This window comes from Physeter macrocephalus, chromosome 7 (genome assembly GCF_002837175.3).
Source record: "Physeter macrocephalus isolate SW-GA chromosome 7, ASM283717v5, whole genome shotgun sequence".
Taxonomy (NCBI): Eukaryota; Metazoa; Chordata; class Mammalia; order Artiodactyla; family Physeteridae; genus Physeter; species Physeter macrocephalus.
This window is the reverse complement of record NC_041220.1, coordinates 11,016,508-11,042,196: the sequence shown is the minus strand read 5'-3', so window position 1 is coordinate 11,042,196 and position 25,689 is coordinate 11,016,508. Positions and strand designations below refer to the sequence as shown.

At 37.9% G+C, this 25,689-nt stretch overlaps 1 long non-coding RNA gene across 4 annotated transcripts in view; it reads left to right on the top strand.

Moving 5' to 3' along the window:
- Window positions 1–3,957: 3,957 nt before the first annotated feature.
- The window catches only part of LOC102977316 (uncharacterized), a 66,437-nt gene continuing 44,705 nt past the window's right edge, over window positions 3,958–25,689 (top strand). For 2 of the 4 annotated variants that reach the window (XR_008617750.1, XR_447616.4), the window contains exons 1-3: window positions 3,988–4,411; window positions 5,892–5,920; window positions 6,056–6,201. This is a non-coding gene — a long non-coding RNA (uncharacterized lncRNA). The other 2 variants (XR_008617751.1, XR_003680466.2) reach the window with 2 other exon arrangements.

Here is a 25,689-nt window from a genome sequence, read left to right as displayed (position 1 = left end):
GCTCCCTGGCTGTGAGGAGGGCGGCGGCGAGCGCAGCTTTTATAGGAGCGGGGGGGGGGGAGGAGTTAAACTGGGGCGGGGGGAGGGGTTAAACTGGGGCGGGGCGTTGATGGCTCCGAGGACGGCGCCCGGCCAACTGAGGCCGCGGGTTGCCACGCACGCATACTCTTGCATTAACGCGCGCACACCCACTGCTGGCCCGTTGCTGAGTTTTCATTTTAGGGGAAGCTGTATCTGGTCGTGCTGACTTGGCTTTGCACTCAGCCCATCCTCGTGAGTGCGTCGAGTCCAAGTGCATTGGCAGGTCAAAAGAGGAAGAGAGGGAGAATCTGAAGCTCTGCGAAGGGGCCGCGGTAATGCTGAAAATGCACTGTATCTTTTCTCTCCAAACCACCGATGCTATTTTCTTTCTCTTCCACCTCTCCGGGAGGAAACTGTGAGGCTTCCTCCTCTTTTCCTTCTCACCCAGGCTGTTCACATCCTGACACATCTCTTACCTCAAAGGCAGCAAGAAACCTGGCTTCCTTTCTCTTAACAGATGACACCTCCCAACAAATATTTACAGCACTCAGTTCTGTAGGATAATGGAAGCCTGGGGACTGTGGCCTGGAGTGGAACTTGTGTTCCTGCACATAAGGCCCTCAACAACACGGGGATTACAAACAGAACCAGTTACCATTTTGACATCATTTGACTGATGGCCCTCTAGAGATATTTTGCCAGTTTAGTGGTGGAGAGGACTTCTGATGCATGGTGCTGTTGCTTACCTAATGTATTTTCCCTTGGTCCTTTCTCCTATTGCACTGCCTCGCTTCCTTTTAGATTTGCCCTGGGTCCTGAACTCTCCCATTCATCCCCTTCTTTATTTCCACTCCTGTATATTTATGTCTTTAGCAGGCAATAAAGCAGATGGAGTGCATTTAACTCTGTGTGTGTGTGTGTGTGTGTGTTGGAAACATTTTTTAACCAATTTTCGTGGCCTGTAGGACCATTTCTAGATAGAAAATACATCCCCAGTGCTAAGTTTGGACACCTGACATCACCTCCCTTACCCTCTAACTAGCCTCCTGCCCAGATTGTAGGATCTTTGTGATGTGGTGCACTACTGTATTGGCAAACAGCTTCCAGCAATCAAGCAATCTATGCTTCTTTCAAGTTTGTGTGTGTGTGTGTGTGTGTGTGTGTGTGTGTGTGCGCGCGCGTTCTAAATAATCCGGTCATAGTCTGACTTCTGAAATGTAAATATATTAGTGTAAAAGCAAGGCGTACTTTTTGAATGAGTATTAGTGGTCGATGTGGATTTTTGGTATGAAGACAGCCCTGCTGTGGGGTGACAACTGTGGAAAACTTTTTTTTCATAACCGTGACAAAAGGAAATTAACATCTAGGAGGCTAGGGCTGACAACTCAGTTATTATATCTTCTCTCTTTATTAGTCGCTAGATCCACTGCTATGTCCTCGGGTTTTTGGTGTATGCCAGCTCATAATATATTCTCCATATATTTTACCTTTACCATCAATTTTCTTTTGCCTTAATTCTTCCATGTCTCATACAAAGAGTTTAGAATCCATTAAAAGTGGCTTAAGTGTATAATCAAAAAAGAGCAGCAAAGTTAGGACCACTGGACGAATACATCAATAACATAAAAATACAGGACATGATAGCTCCCTTGATCAAGCATTGTTACGTGGATATACTAGCAAAGGATGTTGAGATTCAATGTGTGTCGGCCCTGGGAAAAAGCTATTACCGTTTCTTCCATTTTGTGGATCAGGAAAGTCAGGTTTGGGGAGGATAGGTAGTTAACATTAGGTCTCGTACAAATTAAGTGGTGCACCTGGAACTCAACCTAAGTCTGCCTTACACTACTGTCCATACTCCCTCCCGTTCAGACCACCTGGCTTAGTTGAGAGTCTTAACAGTTTCTTTATAGCTTTCAATAATTCTGGAGTAAGCTGATCTACAACCCCTCAGCATTTTCCTTCTACTTCCCTCCTTTTTCTAATGCAAGAACGGTTTACAAAACTGTCCACCTTTTTGGGGTTAGGCAAGGATTTAAAAAGCCCTTACTACTTGGATTTATAGATGAAAAAAGTCAGGAAACTCTTCCCTGAAGTCCTTACTAAAGGAATCCTGCTATCAGTGCAAAATGAAACTTTGTAGAAGACATATTCCTGACCTGAACTTTGAACCTAGCAAATAAACATGTAGTTTATTTAAGAGCTATAAATAGGCATTTAAGAAAAAAGTTTTTCACCTTTAAGGAGGATGCTCAATCATATTGGCAGGTTTTTGGTGTTTTTATCATCCCAGTTCTCTATTTAATTGTCACCAATAATGGTAATTTAATAATGACTCTATATTACACAGTTCAGAATTATACATTAGATCAGATATTTCAAGGGCACTTTGGTAACCACAACTGATTGTAATTTTCACACTCAATTGCATTCATAATTAGTGAGAACCATGAAAATCTGTCAATTGCCTTTATTCATTAAGGTATTAAGTAAAGCCAACATTCCTTCCTTAATTTTATAACAATTTTGCTTGCCAAATAAAGGCCAGAATTCATATACACTGAACCAATAAGCCATATGAAAATATATAACCTAAAATACACTTCTGAAAAGTTGATTCATTTTAACTATTTCATATTTTTTGTTGAAAAAAAAATCTGTACCAGAAACCCCATTTATAAATTATAATGAACAACATTTCAGAAGTAAATGAATTATTCTCTTTTAAGGTTGCTTGATGTTTCAAGTAGAATTTCCCACTTTGCTACATTTTCCTGATACAATTTGTGTTGTGATAGGAAAACAGAAAGTTAATGACTCTTTCCAGTTTGTTCATTTTCATCTCTTATGCTTGCTGCTGTTTGGTTCCAAGTGCATTTAACTGGCAACTTCAATGAAGATTTGGCATTGTACCATTTGAGGAAAGCAGAAAAATTAGGTTGCCAATTACATATGTGCCCCTTATGTGCACTGAATTCCCACTGAAGTGATAAGCCAAATTAGAAATTTTCAGTAGTGGTACCTAAAAAGTAAAATTAGTGCCTAGGGAAATAAGGGAGATGATTTTTTCATTCCAACCCCTACTACTATAATAATAAAAGTCATAAGATGTTTTAGAAAATGAATTAACTTTAAAACATTTGCAAAACAATGTTTGTAGATGAAGTATCAGAAAAAAAAATTTTTAAGTTCATTTTTTCTGTCCTAGTTATTTTATCATCCTTTGATTTACTTCACACTCTATCATGATTATCCAGTCATTATGAAGAAAGTTAAATGAAGACCACTTCTCCCCTTTGCTTTATCCTCATAGTATAAAAGAAATGAAAAAAAATTTTTTTTAATATGGTATTAACATTTTGGATTTTTTCCATATTACTTAAAGGTAAAATATATTTTTGTGACAACTGTTGTAAAATTAAGGTGGCATTATGGGTGCCTTATAGCAACAGGAGCCTCGAATGGAGATTGAGGCTGAAATTTGCACTAGATTCAAGATCTAGTACCGATAAGAAAGTGTGGAACAGGAGAGAGGAGAAAAGACTCAACTGGAGTTTGAGGTCCAGAGAGCACAGGAAAAAGTCTATTTTAATGTGAAAAAACTCTCTTAACTGGGGCAACCTGTCATGTAGACAGACCACTAGCAGAAAAAAATTAAGATAGAATTATTTTTCAGAAATCTGGTAATGACTCCTACACTTGGTAAATTGTCCTTTTGCAGCAGAAATTCTACCTGGTGACAGCACAGCAGGATCCATCATTGTCCTTGCTCTGTGGAGGAAACTAAAAGGTCAAGCAGGTCAACTGCCCAGGATTTCAGAGAGGAATCCTCTCCAGAAGCTAAGCCCAGATGACTGGGTCAAAATACTCGCTGCATGAGCTGTCTTTGATCTGGGAACTACACAGACACCAAGGATTCGTCCCATGGAGCAGATGTGGTAGCAAGACTATTAAGGTGAAAGCATGTCACTGTTCCTTGTCACTGGGCTACCATATCCCAGGTTTACAAATCGATCTAATTCTAAGCCCATGGGCTGACGGGATGGAAAGCAGAGGATGTGGAGAGGCATCGCTTACCCAGCAACTGAGGAAATCCTTAATTTCCAGAGGAGAATATCCAGTTTAGAGGGCTGAAAAAAGTTGAGGTGGCAGAAGGAGGAGAGAACTAACGTCAACACTGATGTTCTCTGAATTTATGTCTCTCTATTAAGGGAGATAAACTGTATTTAAAATAATGTTTATCAACATAAAACCAAAGGAGTCTTTATAAGCAGATTCACCAGTAGAAACTTTTCCGTGTATATCATTTCCTTATCTTTGTTTCTATTTCCAAATGTGATCAATGAGGTCTTACGGAAAATGATCTCAGGATTTCTCATCTTCATATGAGGTAATGTTCATGTTTGAATACTTGTTTTGTTCTGATTGCAATATTTTTTTTTAAAATATTTAACCCAGTTAATGGTTCATTTGTTTATGTCTATGAGTTACATCTATCAAAGATGTAACTTTTTCACTGGACGTTTGAGTTCTTCTATTATGATTGTCCCTAGGCATCTATGTGTTTGTAGGCATTTCATTAAAATAAACAGAACTTGACACATTTTTTAGAGAGATCATCAGTTAAATCATCTCTAAAAATAGTATATTGATAAAATCTGAAACTGTAACAATAAATCTGTGAATCATATAAATAGATCTAATTATAACAATCGAAGAACTATAACAAAATTGTAATAGTACTCTTTACTATTTAGATTATAGTAAAAATAGACAATGCTAATAAAATAATCTAAACCATATTAAACCAGTACTTAAGCAGGTTGGAAACTGGTCTTGACATCTGTCAATTTCTATACTGGCAGTTTCACAAATGAGATGTCTTTTTAACAAAACATCACAGCAGGAGATACAGACATGCGAAATGTAATTAAAATGTGAAAAATGCATTGCCTAGCCTTTGTCGCTTATATAAGGCTTCTCTTATATTGTGAAATTCTACCCTTAGGAAGTTACACGAAGTGGAAGTATGTTTATTTTGCCAAATCTATACACTGTTGACCACAATTTTAGCTTAAGTAATGAATGCATATACGCTATCATAAATTGAATCGTGGTTTCCTTATGTCTTGTTCACACAGTGATGAGATTCAATTATTTTTTAATCATCCAAATGTAGAAGATGAAGAGGAATAATTTGTATATTTCTATTCAGTCTAGATCTGCTAAGGACTAATATTATTGCTTTATATTTACTTACCATTATATTCTGTATATAAAAACAACATTGAATTTTATTCACTTTCTGGGAAAAAATAAACCTAAATGAGTGCTTAATTCTGTAATGAAAAAGTTGCCTAAATATTATATAATAGTTTTCCTGGTTTCATAGCATTTACATAAAATACAAACCAAAATATGCAATGTAGGAGATGTAACTATGGTTAATGCTACATATTGCTATATATTAATTGCTATATATTGAACAAGTGCTCAAGAAATCAGTGGTAGCATAAATCACGTTAACAACATAGTTTAAACTTAAAATAACACATTAGCACTCAAATAGATCTTAGTTTTTATTTTCACTCTCCATAACATCTTGAATATTTTCTAGAAATTTAAAGTTAGCGTGTGTTCTTGACATTTGTCATTATGGGACTTATATATCCAAACACATTCACATCCCTGACTTACCTTTGGTGCAATGATGCTTTTCTTTGTACTGTTATCACTTACAAGTTTCCTTCAAATGTTAACATTTTAACAAACAAAATGGGTATTGAGATAGGAGTGAGTCATTAAATCACTATGTAATTATATGTTTCAAATACAAAATATTCCATCTCATTTTTATGTACTTCTTACAGTACGACGTTGAAACTGTTGTGATGGAATGGTAAGGATTATGTCCCTTCCTCTTAAACCTGAGCAGACTTTTGTGACTGCCACCCCTAGAATATGGTGAAAACGATGTTATGTAATTTCCTAGACTAGGTCATAAAATTGCCATTTACTTTATCCTTGTTCCCAGGGACTGTTGCTCATAGAAGCTAATCACCTGCTGTACAGAAGCCATGCAAACTGTGGAAAGGCCCACATGGAGAGGAACTGATGCCTTTTATCCCTCAGCACCATCTGACAGACTCCACATAAGACCAGCACCAATTTGCCAGCCATGTAAGTAAGCCATTTCGGTAATAGATCTCCAGCTCCAAATCTATCTACTCCAGCCAGCCATGTGGAGCAGAAACAAGCTGTATTCATTTTTATTGCTGCATACCAAAGTACTGCAAACATAGTGGCTTAAAATAAGTAGCAATTTATTAGATCACAGTTTTGCAGGCCAGAGTTCTGGCAAGGTGTGGCTAGTTCTCGGTTCATTATCACAAGTCTGAAATCAAGGTGTCGGCCAGACTGAGTCCTCATCTAGGGGTTCTGCGGCACAAATCAGCTTCCCAGCTCTTTCTGGTTGTTGACAGAATTCAGTTTCTTGCAGTTATACAGCTGAGATCTCTTTTTCTTTTACGTGTGCCTCCCTCCACCTTCAAGCCAGCAACAGCAGCTTATATCCTCATGCTTCAGATCTTTAACTTCTTCTGCCGACCAGAGAAAACACTCCCACTAGACTATAAGCCAATGGTGGGCCCATGACTTATTTGCTCATCATATCAGGGCCTAGTAAAAGCAAAATAACCTGTCCTCAAGTGACACAAGGGGTGGTGCATATGACGGACGTTTTATTCTCTTTATCATTTCCTGAAAGTTATATGTCATGGTGAAGCCTTATTGTTCATTATTCCTTCAGGAGCCTTTATTTTCCTCCAAACCATTCTCCGTCTTTCATATGTTATGTTTCTTCTGACTTGACTTTAAAAATGAAGGTTGCAGGCTTCACTGTAGCCACTCAACCAAGTACTATTCAGTCATATGAAGCAGTGCGGTGAGCTTAGATGCAACACCACAGCAGGTTGTCTTAGTCCGTTCAGCTGTTGTAATAAAATCCAATAGACTAGGTGGCTTATAAACAACAGAAATTTATTGCTTATAGTTCTGGAGACTGGGAAGTCCAAGATCAAGGAACCAGTATAGTCATGTTCTGGTGAGAGGTCTCTTCCTGATTCAGAATCAGTGCCTTTTAACTGTATCCTCTCATGGTGGAAGCAGCAAGGGATTTCTGTGGAGTCTCCTTTATAAGAACACTAATTTCATTCATGAGGGTGGACCCTCATGACCTAAGCACCTCCAAAAGCCCCAACTCCTAATACTATTACATTGGACATTAGGATTTCAACATGTAAATTTTGGGAGAACACAAATGTTCAGACCATAGCAAAGGTCAAGACTGTGGAAGATACAAGAAACCTCGGAATAAACTCAACTGTCCCCAAGAGCTTTAACTGATGTTGGGAATGAGATAAAGTACTTTGTATCACCATATTTACCTTTTGGACTCATTAATAAATATTTATTAGTTAATTAGTTTTCTCCTTATATTGTTTTCTCCATATATTGTAGCATGTTTATGGGTGGAAGTTCCAGCCAATAGAATGTCACATCTCTGAAATATAACATGAGATTTTGGTCATCAGATGTGTATGGTACAAGGTTGAATCATAGGAAGTAAATACTGAACCATAATCTGAAAGGATAAAAATAAAAGAGGGGAGAAAAGCAAAACTCGTCATGAAATAACTCCACAAGTAGTCCTGAATGGAGAGAATTCCTACATAAATAAATCACAATCATTTATGTAGTCATGCATCAACAAGTGACATATTGATTTTTTTTTTCTAGAAAACCAAGATAAAAGTGACAGGCCGAGAGTCAGTTTAGGCATGCTGAAGGAGCATTTCACTAACGGGATACATGAGAATAATGTGAAAATCTAGATTAACCGTGCTAATTTCTCACCAATCTTGTGTTCTTTAGTATCTATAAAACATCTTTACTTAGAATCATAGGAAAGTAAATGTGAAGGGATTTTAGTCATTCAGCAGATTTGTATTGCAGATGTTAAACAAACTAAATATTAGGGATACCAAAATTGAGGGGAAATTCTTGCAATTGAGATAGTCATAGGAACAATTAATTAGAATACAATGTACTGTGGAACAGTACATTGTACATATAAAAACAGTTACTCCTTGCTTTCAAGGAAATAACAGTCTAACAACAGACATCTTACAGCAAATGATTGCAATAGTTAATTCTCAGTCCTCATTTTACTTTGGTAGATTTTGGATTGGAGTGACTTTGTGCTGTGTTGATGTAGCTAAAACTGGAATTGTGTATTTCCCAGAATTCCCTTCCTGATATGGTTCTGCACTAAGGTTGGCCAAAAGAGACGTCTTCATGAGATTTGGAAGGAAGAAATGAGGCAGCAGCTGTGTTATGTGCTAAAGAACAGTGTAGGGAACCAGGTGGTCTTTCAGTTCATGCTCCTTGATCTGCTAGCTCGCCTTGTTTCGTTTGGGGCAGCAGCTGCACCTGCAGCTCCCTCAACTCCTGCCAGATCTCCTCTACCCTCTCAGAGTGTGTGTGTACAAGTTCGTGGGAGGTCCATTGTAAAGGTTCTTTCTGCATATCGCTATCTGCATATCGCTATCTGCATATCCCTTGTCATGTTGAAATTGGAGGTGGCAAGAGACAGATGTAGGCAGAGATGGTCTTTTAGAGGTACACTTTACACGGTTTGTCTTAGCTGATGTGGGTAGAGATTGTCTTTTGGAAATCCAGTTTCTCCTGAGGATTCCAGTCTGTCCCAGCTGACCACCAGTCCACACAGCTTTTCTTCCCAACTGCCAGTTCTCCATGACGTTAAGTCCACCATTACAGCAGCGTCAACAGACTTCCATAGACTCGGCCCAACTCCCACAGTTGCATAAGGTCTGATCCCTATAATACATCCCTTATCCCACATCACTCATATTGGTTCTGCCTTTCTGTTGGGACTCACACTTACATGCATATATTTTGTAGAAAAAAATCAAAGGAGTTCTGAGGACTAGATGTAGATGCTGAGGAAAGAGAAGAGTCAGAGTGACTAAATCTTAAATCAACATGATAATTTTAGTCATTTCCTTCCATTTGAAACATTTCTTCCATTTGGCTTCTGGGACGCCACGGTCCCCTGTTTTTATTCAACTCACCTCGATGACCTCTGCGTTTGGAATGTTCCAAGACACAAGACTTAAACTTTTGTTTTCTCTTTATACTCATTTCTTTGGTGATCTCATTTAGGCTCAGAGTTTTAGTACCATCTGAATGCTTATGACATCCACGTTTGTATCTCTAGCCCTGAACTCCTAACCCATGTCTGACTTTCCACTTGACATCTCTGCTCGTTTATAGAAGCATCTCAAGCTTAAAAAGATACAAAGCCTCTGAATTCTTCTGAAAACCTGTTCTGTATACAGTCTTCCCCATCGTGGGCAGTGGCAGCTTCTCTTCTTGCAGTTGTTTGTGTTGAAGACCTTTGGGTCATTCCTAGTTTCTTTTTCTCTTACAATGCGCACCTAACACGTCCGCAATTCCTGCTGACTCTGTGTTCACATTACATAGAGTATTCCAACCACTTCTCAAAACTTTCACTGTATAACCCAGTTTAAGCCACCATCATCTTTCACCTAGGTAACTGTGATAGCCTTCTGATCTCTACCTTACCTTTGTCCCTCATAGTCTCAAAACAGTGGGCAGAACTGGCATGTTAAAATCTAGGTCAGATCACGCCACTGTTCTGCTCAAAATCCTACAGTGGCGTCCCATCTCACGGAGAGTAAAAGTTATTAAAATGGCCTGTAGGCCCTGCATACCATAATTCCTCTCCCCATGACCCCGTACCACCACCACTATTTGCTGTTGCATTTCTCTCTGTGGATTCTCTTCCTGGATTCATGCAGGAGAACTTCCTTACTTCCTTTCAGACTTTGCTCAAATGTCACTTCATTGAAGCCTTGTCTGCCATTGCATCTAAAATAGTAACTCCACTCCACACACATGCTCACATCCATTTCTGAGCCCCCTTGCCAGCTTTATTTTTCCTTCGCATTTATCTCTAAAACAATGCATATTGTATGTACTTCTTTTTGCTTATTGTCTGTTTTCCCCACTGAAATAAAAGATAATGAGGACAGGGGTGTTTCTGTTTCCCCACTCCCCACCCCTCCCATCCCCCTGTACCTAGAGGGGTACATTGTTTATAGTGACCCTTAATAAACATTTGTTAAATGAAGAATAAGTCATAGAATAAAAGCATGATCGAAACACATACAAGAAGTAAAACAGGAGACAGAGAGGGTTTCAACACTACCTTCCCTCACTAGTCTGAAAAACAAAAACAGATACTTGTCATTTTATAAAAACTTTTCAAAGATTTTATATGGGATGTTTTCTAATTAATCTCAGTATTTATGAGGCATGTGATAATTGAGAAATGTGTCTTCACAGTAATTCTAAAAGCAGATGGCATTCACTCATTTATTCATTCAGTCCACAAATGTTTATTGTCTACTATGTGCCAGCAGCTAATACAAAGGTGAATAATGAAATATTCACAAACTTTAATTAAACGTTGGCAATATGCTAAGCAGAATACTAAACCATGGATATAGAGAAATAAAAGGTATAGTCCAAAGAGCTGAGAATATATTAGGAAAGACAAATAAATAAATAAACAATTACAAAACTGTGTGAAAGGGCTACAGTAGGTGCAAAATAGGAGGTTTTGTATTATATAACATACGTATAAATAATCCAAATTTAAAGGGTGGATTTTCAGGGAAGGATTCCTATCAAATGTTAATATCTGGCTTGAGCTCTAAAAAATATATCTTGCTTAACTATATAAACTTTGTTAGGCAAGTGGCGGCAAAATAATTATTCCATTCTTTGTGTTTAATAAATATTTGCTAATTTTCTAGTATTCAAATAACCTTTCATTTGGGGGTATTATTTTAATAAACATTAAATGTATGAAACTATCTTTACACATTTTATTTTTTATTTTTATTACTAATTTAAAATAAGATTGAGCACTCAGAAGTCTTAAATGTTTTTCCAGATTCCTATGGACATTATGGAAAATATTTATGCCACCTATATATTTCAGAGTCTCTGCTCATGGAAATAACACAGTGGATATATATATTCCTTTCCTGAGAACCATAAAAATAAAAACTTACAGTTCTATCATTTCTTTTTAATCTTGAGACTTGACAGGTGAAAAAAACCACATAATTTTCTAGTCAATTTCTAACTTACTTTTGCATTTAGTTGACATCAAAACATTAATTTTTTGGTTTTGAAATCGTCTGTTCAAGTAAAATGCCTAAATAAAGAAGATAAGGTACTGTCTTGCAGAAGCAGTGTATGTTGGAAAAGTTAAATTATATGTTTGGTGCAAACCCTGGGGCTACTACTTAGGGGAGATACCAATGAGAAGCAGGCAATCAGCAAGTTTAAATTGAATCATGATTCTTCCTGAACTCAAGTAGTTATGCTACTGTACATATTTCACTCAATATTTTTATGTCATAAATTTTTTTAGGCAGTTCTATTTTTATCCATATCCTGCATAAAACAACAGCCTCAAAATAGGTCAGGGTGTTATTGACTGCTTAAAGCAAGCACACACTTGGGAAACTTCTTCTCGAAAAATCCGTCTAAAGAAAGAGAGGTGTTTGAACTTTTTGATATTTAGATGTCAAGTTATAAAATCTCTAAGGGTCTATATCCTTTATATATAAACATATATGAGCATTGACTATAAACAATGAGCATCTGCTTAAGTGTGATTCGTACCTAAATTTTTAAGGATTATGCATTAACTTAGGTCTTTTAGAAATACAACTTGATAAAATCTGATCATACAGCTATATCATTAGGTTACCTACAAAAAAAGCACTTTTTATAATTATAATATCCAGATTAATGCTATTTATCTGGACATTAATGTATTATTTGTAATAACGTGACTCACCTGCTCTTCCAATTCAGGGCATGAGACTGATTCCTATGTTATCTGTTCAATTTGGTATTTTTCTTCTGATGAAGGCACATCTGTGTTCACTGTGTTAATGTTCAATGTTCTCCTAGGAGAAGTAGAGCCTAGACGATTAACTACTTCTTGAAAAATAGTTTTTAAAGGGAAGCATAAGTGCTGAAGCATGTAGAATGCACTACCACATTAAAAAAAATGTTCATTAACAAAAATAAATTAAAAATGAGGGTGGGGCTTCCCTGGTGGCGCAGTGGTTGAGAGTCCGCCTGCCGAGGCAGGAGACGCGGGTTCGTGCCCCGGTCGGGGAGGATCCCACGTGCCGCGGAGCGGAGTGAGAGGCCCGCGTACCGCAAAAAAAAAAAAAAAAAAAAAAAATGAGGGTGGTTTTACATCTCCAGAGCAATAACAAGTTATGCCTCAACAGTCTGCAAGAATTTATGTCCCTAAATGTTGTTCCATTTAGCACTCTATGAAACCTATAGAATCATATTAGTACATTTAACAGTTTGTGAGACAGCTCTCACTAAAGGTGTTTTTTTTCCCTTAACATTTTTAAGGTATTGTAGGTATGTAACTCAGGTAACTGCAGGTATTTAAATTTTTTGCAGAATATATAGCAGTATACAAATACCTCTATATAATACTTTTCAGAGGAAAGGATTCCTTCATTTTAAAAATATGTTTAGAAAATGTTTTTAAATATAAATAAAATATTTTCCTTTGTTTTCTATACTTTCAATAACTTACTCTCTTCTCTTCCTCCTGCTAGCCTTCCTTCTTCTTCTTGTTACTATTCCTCACACTCCCTATTTCTTTCTCTTCTTCATTATTATCATAACAACTACCTTCAACTGAGGCCTTACTCACATGGCGGATATTGCGTTATTTCTTCAAATATCTTAACCATAATGAATATATTTTTCAGTTAACTCAAGCACAAGTAAAATCAACCACAAATGAAATCAATCCACCCTTATTAATTCCTTTACTGAGTTAAGCATGTAACTCTATTTGTAAGAATTAAGCTGCCAGTTGATGAGTACATTATTTCCACATCGGAAAGCCTGCCTCCAAATTCTTAGACCAGTTTCCCACATGATAATATGATATACTAGACAGAGTTTTTCAGGGAATATAAGCCGATTAGGCAGCATTCTAATGCCATCATGGAAATAGAGCCACCATTTGAATTATTTCCTTTCACATTCTTCTGTATTCACAGACTACTTCAGCCTTGGTTAAAAGAGAAAAATTATGATTAGATAGTGCACATCTGTACTTCAACAGAACAAAACAATAACCAAAACTAAAAAGTGGGGGGAAGTCATGTACCCTGTTGCTTAAACAGGGGGCATATTTTAAGAAAAACTAAAAATATGGCCCTACTGTGTAAAAAAAGGGAAACATATATAGACGTAATATCCAAGAAGAGGCCATAAAATGCAGTGATTAAGTTCACTACGTTGCAGGTTCCACAGAACTGGCATCAAATCCTTGCTTCCCTTTTTATCAGCAGAGCAACTTTGGGTGAGTTACTTAACCTCATTAGGCCTCAGTTTCCACGTATATAACGTGACAGTAGTTATAGTGTTTACCATCACTGGGTTTCTGAAGGCATTAAATAAGAGGGCATGGGAATGTTTAGCACAGTACCTAAACCAATATTCAGTATATGACATCTATTGTTATTAATATGCACCAAAGCTAAATTGTTAAATCAGTGACTATATAAATTTCTCTAATGTATTGTGCAACTAAATATATGTCAGAATAACTCCAAATTACCTTCTCTAGTAGAAACAAGTGTTGAAAAACACAAATTACATTTTTTGGAATTTGCCACAATATAGCTAGCTTTAGTTTCTAAACATAACATCTGGTAAGAAGTAACGTTTCCAAGTATTCAACAAATATTTATTGAACCCCTAGGATTTGTCAGTCACTATTCTAAGACCGGACTGGAGATAAAAGAGTACACAAAGAAGGTAGGATTCTTGCTTTTCTAGAGTTTACATTCCAGTCAGTAGAAGAATGGGGTAGGGCAGGAAAGCAGAAAGATAACCAATGAATAAACAAGTACATGAGATAATTTCATGGAATGATCAATGCTATGAGGACAAGAGAGGAAAATGAGGCTCAGTGTATGGTTGGGTGACTTCTTTGGTTTGGGTGTGTCAGGAGAGGACTGTCTCTAAAAGTATTTCTAAATTGTGGTCTGAGGGACAAGCAGGAGCCAGCTACAACTCGTTCAGAGACCCTAAGGGGGAAACAAGTCTGCCATATTTGTATGTAGGAGGAACAGAAACTAAGCCAATGGGTTTGGAGCTTAGTGGTCTAGAGGAAGAATAGTGCTTAAACCTTTTATTTTACGCTTCCATATGTCTTCCCTTTTCTTGTTCATTGACTACTTTCTATTTAATTGACATATTTATTCTTGATGTTAAAACAAAAACATATTCTTTTAATCCAAGATATTTCCAATATCCCAGAATATGCCCACCATATTCTGGGACATCATTAGCAAAATTAAAAATTCAACACAATTTATATGTCAGAGGCAGGGAGGGGATTATTCCTGGGTTTTTATAAAGGCTAAAAAATATTGGTCCCTAGAGACTTAGAGAGTTTATGTGAAAAGGAATAATTCTCTGTCTCAGTCGTAAGTTTCAGTGGGTCTACTTCCTTCTGCAGTAACAGAAGTAGGAAGTGGGGGAAATGAAGAACACAGAATTGTAGCACCCTCGCCCCACCAGCATGCAAATCATTTAGCATTGCACCGCTGTACTGAAGCTTTTACTGCCAGGGGTCTCTGAGCAAAACATTTCCATTACTAGTCTGTTCTAATAACCCCTTTGCTGATTCAGCTACCTGAATGTAAATATCATAGAAATGACTGGGAAATAAAAGCTAATTTGAAACACTGAAAAGGGATCTAAAAGAAAATGCTCCCTACATACGCTTTCATTTTCATAACTCTTTGTTTAAAAATCTGCTTATCGTAGATAAAGTCTTTAGATTGTATTTGAAGCCAGTAGAAGAAATATAATTCTTTTTTCACATATGTTGCTTAAAGCTCCCTACCTTAAATGACAGCTATTTCACCCATACTAACACAATACATATAGAATATTAAAACAGCCACAGTGAATTCCGTAGCATTACAGTTAAAGTCCTTCATTGTCTATTTAATATAAGTCTTAGTGGGTTGCCTTGAGGTACAAATGAAATCTTGTACTATTTATTTGTTACACACAGGAGGTGTTTTTCTCTGCCTGAGCTTCTGTTCAGTCCTATATTCTCTCTAGATATTCAGCCCCCCTCCTAACCCCCAATAGCGTTTTAATACTACTAGCTGTTGAATTTAAAGGCTGGCCTCCAGGGGAAAAAATGCTTTGTGTGATGTGTATGATGACAATATTAAAGTAAAAAAGCGAACAAGCAATGTAGTTTTTTGAAATTCATTCCAAATAATATTAGAGATGTAGTTTGAATGTTACTACATTCATATCTAAAATACAAGATTATCTTAGAAATATGATTATTACAAATTACTTTTAAGCTTCATAATTATATATTTCAAAGCTGATCTGAGTAGGTTTAAAAGGCTATAAATTGCAGAGAAGTAAACAGCTGCCTTCAGAAAGAATTTGTAATTAACAAACCATCATAGTATTTAGTTGAAATTCCATCACAATTAAAGCTAACATATTAAAATACATTTTAAAATATAAGGGCTTAAAGAAGAGATTTCCATGATGAAAACATAGACTGAATTTGTGGCTACTACAATAAATGATGAATGCTGAATTATACCAGAATAAATTGTATCACTGAGAGTACAAGTGGAATTTTTAGTGGTTGTTATTATTATTATTACGATACATACATGATGTCAATTCATCCTTTTGCAGTCTGGTATAAATGTGTGCATATTTTTAAAAAGAAGCAAGTTCATTTTAATATCAAGTTTCCAAAACTCTTCTTGCATTTGTGCTAGTGACTCAGGATGAACTTAAATAGGACCTGTTTAACAATCAACAACATCTTGTTTGGTTCCTAGAAGGCATGTAGACAGCTCTCTATGTGTGTATATGTGTGTGTGGGTGTGTGTGGAGAAGAAGCTGATCATTTGCATTTGACTCACTTTTTGCCTTTAGCAGAAGATAATTGCAGCTATTTATAAGGATGGCAATATTAATAGTTGCCATAAATATCTATTTCTGCATTTCTTTCTAAATATATATGTAAGTGCTTTTCTCTGTTTTATGTCACTTAAAATTTGCTTTACAGAATTTATAATCTAGCATAAGCACTCCAAAGGAAAGCAACCATTTCTTCTAGGGTTTTTTGCCGCCTTTTCCCAGACAGAGGCTTCACAGAGCACAGTAGGGCTAAAAATTGAGAAACAATAGGTGGAGTATATGTTTTAGTTAAAACAGGATACTTGATTGAGAAAAAAGAGCTCACATATGTTATTCCATTAAATCTTCACAGCAGCCAGGTACAAGAGATCTTAAGAAGGTTAAGAAATCTATGGAAGCAAGGTTCAAATTCAGAAGATGTAGCCTTCTGCTAAATTTGGACGGGGCTCAAGTAACATTAAAGTTTAGTGAGTTAAAGAGAGGTGAAAAGGAAAACATCTGAGGTGAAACTGAGGTTGGTTCGTAGCATTGTCAATTGACAATATTTCTCATTCAGTCATGCTGCAGTAAAGTTGTATAAAAATGCAAAGGCCAGAAATTTCATTAGGCTAATTACATAAGTAATATACAGTTAGCAACCCAGTGTTTATTGTAAAGAAATTATTAACCCTGGAGCAAAAATACTGTGTTTCTAGTTGGTTTTTTTTCTAGTTTAGTAAGTGTTAGTGGTAAACATATCATGAAGCTCTTTTGATTCTTTAGTGTTTTAATTTATGAAAGATGTATGCATGGCAGAAATATCAAGTAGGGATAAATGTATATTTATAAATTTAGATAAATGTATATTTATCTAAATATACATTTTTAAAAAGACAAAGGAGACCTGCTTTTCCATTCAGTGTCATAGTTTTCCTTTAAATCAGAAAAGGATAAACTTAAAAATAACCTCTTTTTCACTGATCTGAACGTCAGGAAACAAGGGTTTTGGTTAGAAAGAATGATAATTGTAGAGCCTCAGTCAATCCTGAAAGCTGCTCTTCTTCTATTATCAGTATTCCACCTAATTTCAGCAGTCAGAATAAAGTATGGGTAAAGTGACCTTGAATACTGTATCTGACTCTCCTTATTTGGAACGTTTGCCAAACTCGACAAATTTTGCGAAACTGTACTGCTGTGCACTTTGAATGGAAAAATTAGAGAATTCGAAGCAGATAAAAGTGCTTTTCAGATCTCAATCAGTTCCCTTATCTCTCTTCCAGCCCATCTCTCACTGCCAGGCCCATTCACTATCACATTATCTTTCTTTGTTTTCTTGGTCTCCTTGGATCTCTCTCTGTCTCTCTCTCTGTCTCTCTCTTAATTACAATCAAGACATTTAGTTTTATAAGGTTCTGTAAAACATCACAGTTTCCCCACTTTGCTACTTTTAACTTCCTTTGTATTCCCTCTTACTTTTTCCTAAATGATGTATAAACGTAAATACTAAAAAAGAACTAAATTGTAAGGGAACAGGAGCTACCCTAAAAAAAAATTAAATTAAATTAACTAAAACATTCACCTGAGCTGAGGACACTGCAAACTAGGGATCCTGTTCAAAGGAGCAGGAAAATTTGCAGCTAGTAATTTTCTAGAGATCTTCTAACCTAACAGTCCCTAGAAGGTATAACACCCCCTCCACTATTGTGCACTGATGGGTTTCATGGTAGAAAGTCCCAGGCTAGATTTAATGTTAACCCCACTCTTCCTGGTCCTCTGTTAGTCCCACATTATGCCCTAACCTAACCTTCCTTCTATTGAGAACTCTGAGTTATCACCTCTGGATAAAAATGTAACCTAGATTTGTGAAGACTCATATCTATTCACTAAAGCTATTCTTTTTAATAACCATTTTTTTAATTGAAGTATAGTTAATTTACAATGTTGTGTTAGTTTCAGCTGTACAGCAGGGTGATTCAGTCATGCATATATGTATATATCTCTATTCTTTTTCAGATTCTTTTCAATTATAGATTGTTATAAAATATTGAATATAGCTCCCTGTGCTGTACAGTAGGTCCTTGTTTATCTATTTTATATATACTTGTGTGTATATGTTAATCCCTAACTCCTAATTTATCTCTCTCCCTGACTCCTGCTGTCCACTTTGGTAACCACAAGTTTGTTTTCTATGTCTGTGGGTCTGTTTATGTTTTGCAAATAAGTTCATTTTTTTAGATTTCACATAGAAGTAATATCATATGATATTTGTCTTTCTCTGTCAGACTTACTTCACTTAATATGATCACCTCTATGTCCATTTGTGTTGCTGCACTAATTTTAATTTTATTCTTTTTTATGGCTGAGAAATATTCCATTTTATGTATATACCACATCTTCTTGATCCATTTATCTGTCAATGGACGTTTAGGTTGTTATCATGTCTTGGCTATTGTAAATAATGATGCTATGAACATTGGGGTGCATATATCTTTTTGAATTAGAGTTTTCTCTGGATATATGACCAGGAATGGGATTCTTGATCATATGGTAGCTCTATTTTTAGTTTTTTAAGAGACCTCTATACAGTGGCTGTACCAATTTACATTCCCACCAACACTGTAGGACCCACCAACAGTGCAGAAGGGTTCCATTTTCTCCACACCCTCTTCAGCATCTATTGCTTGTAGATTTTTTGATGATGACCATTCTGACTGGTGTGAGATAATATCTCATTGTAGTTCTGACTTGCATTTCTCTAATAATTAGTGATGTTGAGCATCTTTTCATGTGCCTCTTGGCCATCTGTATGTCTTCTTTGGAGAAATGTCCATTTAGGTCTTCTCTCCATCTTTTGATTGGATTGTTTGATATTAAGCTGTACGAACTGTTTGTATATTTTGGAAATTAATCCCTTTTCGGTAACATCATTGGTAAATATTTTCTCCCAGTCCATAAGTTGTCTTTTTGTTTTGTTTATGGTTTCCTTTGCTGTGCAAAGGCTTTTAAGTTTAATTAGGTCCCATTTGTTTATTTTTGCTTTTATTTCCATTACTCTAGGAGACAGATCCAAACAACTATTGCTGCGACTCATGTAAAAGGGTGTTCTACCTATGTTTTCCTCTAGGAGTTTTACAGCATTCGATCTTACGTTTAGGTCTTTAATCCATTTTGAGTTTATTTTTGTTTGTGGTGTTAGAGAATGTTCTAATTTCATTCTTTTACATGTAACTGTCCAGTTTTCCCAGCACCACTTTAAAAAGAATGTTGCAGGGAATAAGGTCAATTGCTTTATTCCAAAATTTCAAGTATTTGGGCAAGTAAATGACAATGGAACATTGCTCCTGCATTCTCCAAATTCACTTCTCCTGATTTAAAAGGTTGATATAGTCTGCATATTTGCCCAGCTCAAAATCCCTGATATTATTCTAATGAGTTCTTCTTCCTGATATTCTCTACTTAACTGATTAACAAGGGGTAGTTATTCTCTCTTTTTTTTTTTTTTTTTTTTTTTTTTTTTGCGGTACGCGGGCCTCTTACCGCCGTGGCCTCTCCCGTTGCGGAGCACAGGCTCCGGACGCGCAGGCTCAGCGGCCACGGCTCACGGGCCCGGCCGCTCCACGGCACGTGGGATCCTCCCGGACCGGGTCACGAGCCCGTGTCCCCTGCATCGGCAGGCGGACCCCCAACCACTGCGCCACCAGGGAAGCCCAGTTATTCTCTTTTAATGTATTCTCTCCGAATATTGTAATTTCTATTTAATCTCTCTTTAAGGCATTTGTTGCTTTCCATTCCAACAGCAATTACCTTCATCCAGGCCGCCATCACAGCTAGCACAAATTTCTGCCACACCCCCTCAACTAGTCTCTCACAGCAGCCTGCCCCCATTCCAATCCACCTTCCAATCTGTAGCTAATTTAGTTTTATAAAATGCAAATCTAATCATATCATTCCATGATTAAAACCATATAAATGCTTCCCATAAAAATAGACTAAAGTCCAAATTTCTCAGGGTGGCATAGAAGACCTTTACCATCGGCCTCTGATTATTACTATAGCTTCCTTGTTCATCACTCTCCCAGAATTTTGTGCTCTTTACCCTCATTCTACCAACTGATAATTCCACCAACTACTTACAGTCCTTCTCTGACTTCCAAGCCTTTGTACATGCTGCTCACTCAACCTTAAAAACTCTTTACCACCTTTCCCCATCCTCTCATCAGACCAAACTACACGACACTATACACACTGCTAAACCCACACACACCACTACCGCCTTCTACCTAGCTCCCAGTTTTGTTTCAGATCATCACGTAACACATCCAAAAGCATCCCCCTGACTCTTCCAAGCTTGGTTAGATGTCCCTTCTAAGCTGCATCCAACGTACTACCCTTAAATATCTCTTGACATTTGCTGGTTATCGTTTTTTATCCTTCGCATTAGACAGTAAGTTCCTTGAGAGCAGGAACTGTGCTTTCTCACCTTTCCAATTCTAGAGTTTGGCTTGTTCTCAGAACATAGTGAGTGTTCAGTAAATATGGGTTAAATGGACACCTATGTTGATGTCTGTGTGTTCCTGAGATAGAGGTTCATCAAAGAGTGCCTGGAACTCTTCTCTGGCCAAATTAATGCCTATCCCTGTTAGGTACAACTTAATTAGCATACTTAGTTACCAATGCCGTTACAATGTTGTTTCTTCTTGGGTGTTTTTTGAAGAATTTCTATGAGAGAATGGGAAGAGTAAATGAGGAAAAGGTAGCTGTTTCAGCCTAGAAATTCTATTATCTTTTTTTATTCCATTGATTTTTAATGTAGGTTTATAACTTATTTCTACAGAATTTGTGCCATCATTCCAAACTATTCAGATTACTTTTTTTAAATTTTATTTATTTATTTATTTTAAATTTTTGGCTGTGTTGGGTCTTCGTTGCTGTGCACGGGCTTCTCATTGAGGTGGCTTCTCTTGTTGCGGAGCACGGGCTCTAGGCACGCAGGCTTCAGTAGTTGTGGCACGCAGACTCAGTAGCTGTGGCTCACGGGCTCTGGAGCACAGGCTCAGTAGTTGTAGAGCACGGGCTTAGTTGCTCTGCGGCATGTGGGATCTTCCTGGACCAGGGCTCAAACCTGTGTCCCCTGCGTTGGCAGGCGGATTCTTCACCACTGTGCCACCAGGGAAGTCCCCAGATTACTTTGACCGTAGGTATTTTAATTTAGATAAGACTCAATCCCAGTTTTATATCATCTATAATTTGATAAAATTTTCATATCTTTGTGTGCTACTGATCACTTGGTGTGTTTGGCAGGTACTTTGGAATGGGTCCTTTCAATATTATTGGTATAAGAGTGAAAAAGCCAAATAAAGCCAAAATCAAAAAGTTGTGCCATAGACCTAAGACCATAGATAGCCCTCCAAGTTGAAGTTATCTGTTAACACATTTGGATAAAATTTCCAAACCAGATTCACATGGGGTATCCATCTAGCACCTTGCTGAAATCAAACTCATTATGTCTATGACAATTTTCTGATAGGTGGAGACACAGAAGAACCTGTTAGTCCTGTGTTTCTTCTTTTCGGTGAACCAATTTCACCTTCTATTAATGATTGTTATTGAAAATGTCATTTCTTTTCCCCCAGTGCACTGCATGATTTTGTAGTCTCTCAAAGATTTTCACGAGCGATATAAGAATCAGTTGGGACCATCTCATCATTAGGGAGCAGCAAACTATCATTATAAAGACAAATTTGGATAATTTCCAGAAATGAATTGATGGCCAGAAATTCACAGACTCTGATGCAAACTTTCCGTTTTTACAGGTGACACTAATGACATGAGGGCAAGAGGAAAAAAATGAAATTGAGTGTACAATAAGTAAACTTTTTGAAGTTGTTTGTCTGAAACCTCTTAAATGAATCCTGGATATCTAAGAGAAAACTCAATTCTCTTAAATCTCTAAAAACTATTTCCTAGGTGTATAGCTTTCCTATGTATTAGGGTGTTAGGACCAGAGTTTTAAGAGAGTAAAATCTACTCAGAACAATACTTAGAAACTTTTCCTGATTGCCTAGGTTAAAATACATGTCCTTACTCTGTATATACTTTGTGTTTCAATAATGCCCTGGACATATCTCTGGCATTGTGTTTCTAAATTGTATTACTACATACATCTTTTAATATTTCTGTTTTGCTCATGAGACTGTGAGAATTTTGAAAAAAGGCTATTTGTTATTCCTCTTTATATCTCTAGTGACTGTCTTTATGCCTGGCATATATTGGATACACAATAAATTTTTATTGAAAGAATGAATGAACATTTTTCATAAAGCTGGAGGCAATTTTATGTTTGTTACACAATAGAAGTTTCAGTCTTAGGGAAAGAAAAGTGTGAAACGGCTTTGGTAGTGCTGAGCAATTCATTAAAGATAAGTAAAACGGTGATCATGTCGCAGCATGATTATATCCTCCTTTGATTATTTTCTATTAATTTTATGTGTGGAAATGTTTTCTTCTATAAATATATTATTGATTTTTACAATAATCTCCTTACTGATTTCCCTTCGGTGTCTTTGGCAGTTTATTTACAACAAAGCAATCATGTCAAAATGTAGGTCAAGTAATATCACTCCTCTGCTCGCAACCCTGCAGTGATTTCCTAATGAAGAATAAGGTCTGCCATATCTGGCCCCTCTCACTTCTCTGACCTCATCGACCTTTTATCTCCTTCTATCCTCTTAGCTCACTCTGTTCTACCATGCTGATGCCATGCTGGTGCAGTCCTGCCTCAGGGCATTTGTCCCTCCATCAGGGAGGCTCCTCCTCTAGAAATCATGTGTCTGGCATCCTCACCTCCATCAGGTCTTTATTAAATGCCATCTTTCCAGTGAAGATTTTCTTACACCCTGTTTGTATCACCATCAACCCCTGAGACCCTGCCCCGTACACAGGCACTTTCCTTACGCTCTTGCCTCTCTTCCTTATCCTTTATCACTAACATGCTTTATATTTTACTTATTTTTCTTATTGTTATCTCATCGTGAGGGAAGGGACCTCAAGGTTTTGTTTTGATCTGGCCCCTCTCACTTCTCTGACCTCATCGACCTTTTATCTCCTTCTATCCTCTTAGCTCACTCTGTTCTACCATGCTGATGCCATGCTGGTGCAGTCCTGCCTCAGGGCATTTGTCCCTCCATCAGGGAGGCTCCTCCTCTAGAAATCATGTGTCTGGCATCCTCACCTCCATCAGGTCTTTATTAAATGCCATCTTTCCAGTGAAGATTTTCTTACACCCTGTTTGTATCACCATCAACCCCTGAGACCCTGCCCCGTACACAGGCACTTTCCTTACGCTCTTGCCTCTCTTCCTTATCCTTTATCACTAACATGCTTTATATTTTACTTATTTTTCTTATTGTTATCTCATCGTGAGGGAAGGGACCTCAAGGTTTTGTTTTGTTTTGTTTTGTTTTGTTTTCCCACTGTTAAAAATTGCAGACCTAGCAGTGTCTGACATTAAAAAAAATTGTTGAACTAATGAAAAAATGAATACTTGATAGCAGATACATTTTAGTTTCTTGTATTGTGTTTTCTGATGGCACTTTTATTTCTATATTTAAACATACCTTCAAAAAACGACATATATATTTGATATATAAAGGAAATTTCTTTTGTACATGAAATTTAAATACTAAAACTAGAATTTCCAAGAGACTATCTTTTGCAAGGCAAAGAGGAATAAAATATTCCTATTTTAGGGCTTCCCTGGTGTCGCAGTGTTTGAGAGCCCGCCTGCCGATGCAGGGGACGCGGGTTCGTGCCCCGGTCCGGGAGGATCCCACATGCCGCGGAGCGGCTGGGCCCGTGAGCCACGGCCGCTGAGCCTGCGCGTCCGGAGCCTGTGCTCCGCAACGGGAGAGGCCACAGCGGTGAGAGGCCCGCGTACCGGAAAAAAAAAAAAAAAAAAAAGTAATGGAGGAGAATTGATAAGAGGAAATAATTTCTTCACCATGTTTCAAGGAAAACATCAGAAAAAATCAATAAGACTCACATACATGGTCAGTTTTAACCAGTACGACCAATACATTTATACAAATGGATAAACACGCAGTCAATGTATTTTTTCAGTTAAGGAGCCTCAATTCGAGATGACTGTGAGCAAGTTACTAAGGATTTCACTGTTTCAGTTTCCTCATCTTGAAACTAAAGTCAGTAATACTCACCCTCCCTACCACACAGGAATGTTCTGAGGAACAAAGGAGAACAGAAATGACTTGTGAGAAACGGAAAGCAGGTACCAGCATGACACACTGTCATCATTTACCATCATATCAGTATCATTTACTACATTCTATCATCCCTGTCAAAGTCCCCCATCTTGCTGAGCTATTTCCACTCCCATTCCCAAGCGGTCTCTCCTATTTTGGCCATTAATTTGGTTCCAAATTACTATTGCTTTGATGCTGTTTGAAATATTGCAGAGAAATGTCAAAATCAGAGAGTGAAATTCCAGGTCATCTCTATGAGGGCAGAGTTTTATAACTCTTTAACTAAAGGATAAAGTGACATTTTTAACCTGTTTCCAACGTTGCCTACTAACACCAAATTCATTATTCTGCTCTTTGTAGGAAACCTGTGAATCCATCCTCGACTTGGTATTGGAAGAGGTAAAGCAATTTCATGGACCACAGAAGCCGGACCACAAGCTCTCTGGGTTCCGCCTACCTTCTGCGACGCCACCCGCCGCCTCAGGAGCTGCAGTTCCAGAGGCTGGATTGGTCATCGATGGGAAGACGTTGAATGCCATTTTCCGGGGAAAACTGGAGGAGAAATTTCTGGAGTTGACCCAGTATTGCCGGTCTGTCCTGTGCTGCCGCTCCACCCCACTCCAGAAGAGTATGCTCGTCAAGCTGGTGCGAGACAAGCTAAGAGTCATGACCCTCTCCATAGGTACCCGTCATGCGGAGATGTGGGGGGAAGCTGGGCAAGACCACTCTGGACCAGAGGTGAGGGGTCACGTATCACTGTCAGGATGCTCAAGCTGAGGGTCATTGTCTTAGAGGGAGAGAGCTGAAAGTGACAATCAAGATGTGGCAGTCAGCAGGTGAGCAGGAGCTGAGCAGGGTGGGAGAGCAAATCCAAGTTGTCAGGATGAGCGGGTCTGCTAAGGAAACGTCAGGACTTGGATGGAGGCCAAAGCCAAGAGGGGCCTCAAGTTCAGAATATCCAGGTAGCTCAGTATACATTCAGACCCACTCACTTCTGGGACGCCGACCATGTGCCCTTCAATACTTAACACATGGCACAATACCACGCACCTCAGGTGCCTGTGGACTTGATATTCTGTCGAGTGTTGATGGCTGGTGGGGAGATTTAAAAAGTGAAGCTTGGGGCTTCCCTGGTGGCGCAGTGGTTGAGAGTCCGCCTGCCGATGCAGGGGACGCGGGTTCGTGCCCCGGTCCGGGAGGATCCCACATGCCGCGGAGCGGCTGGGCCCGTGAGCCATGGCCGCTGAGCCTGCGCGTCCGGAGCCTGTGCTCCGCAACGGGAGAGGCC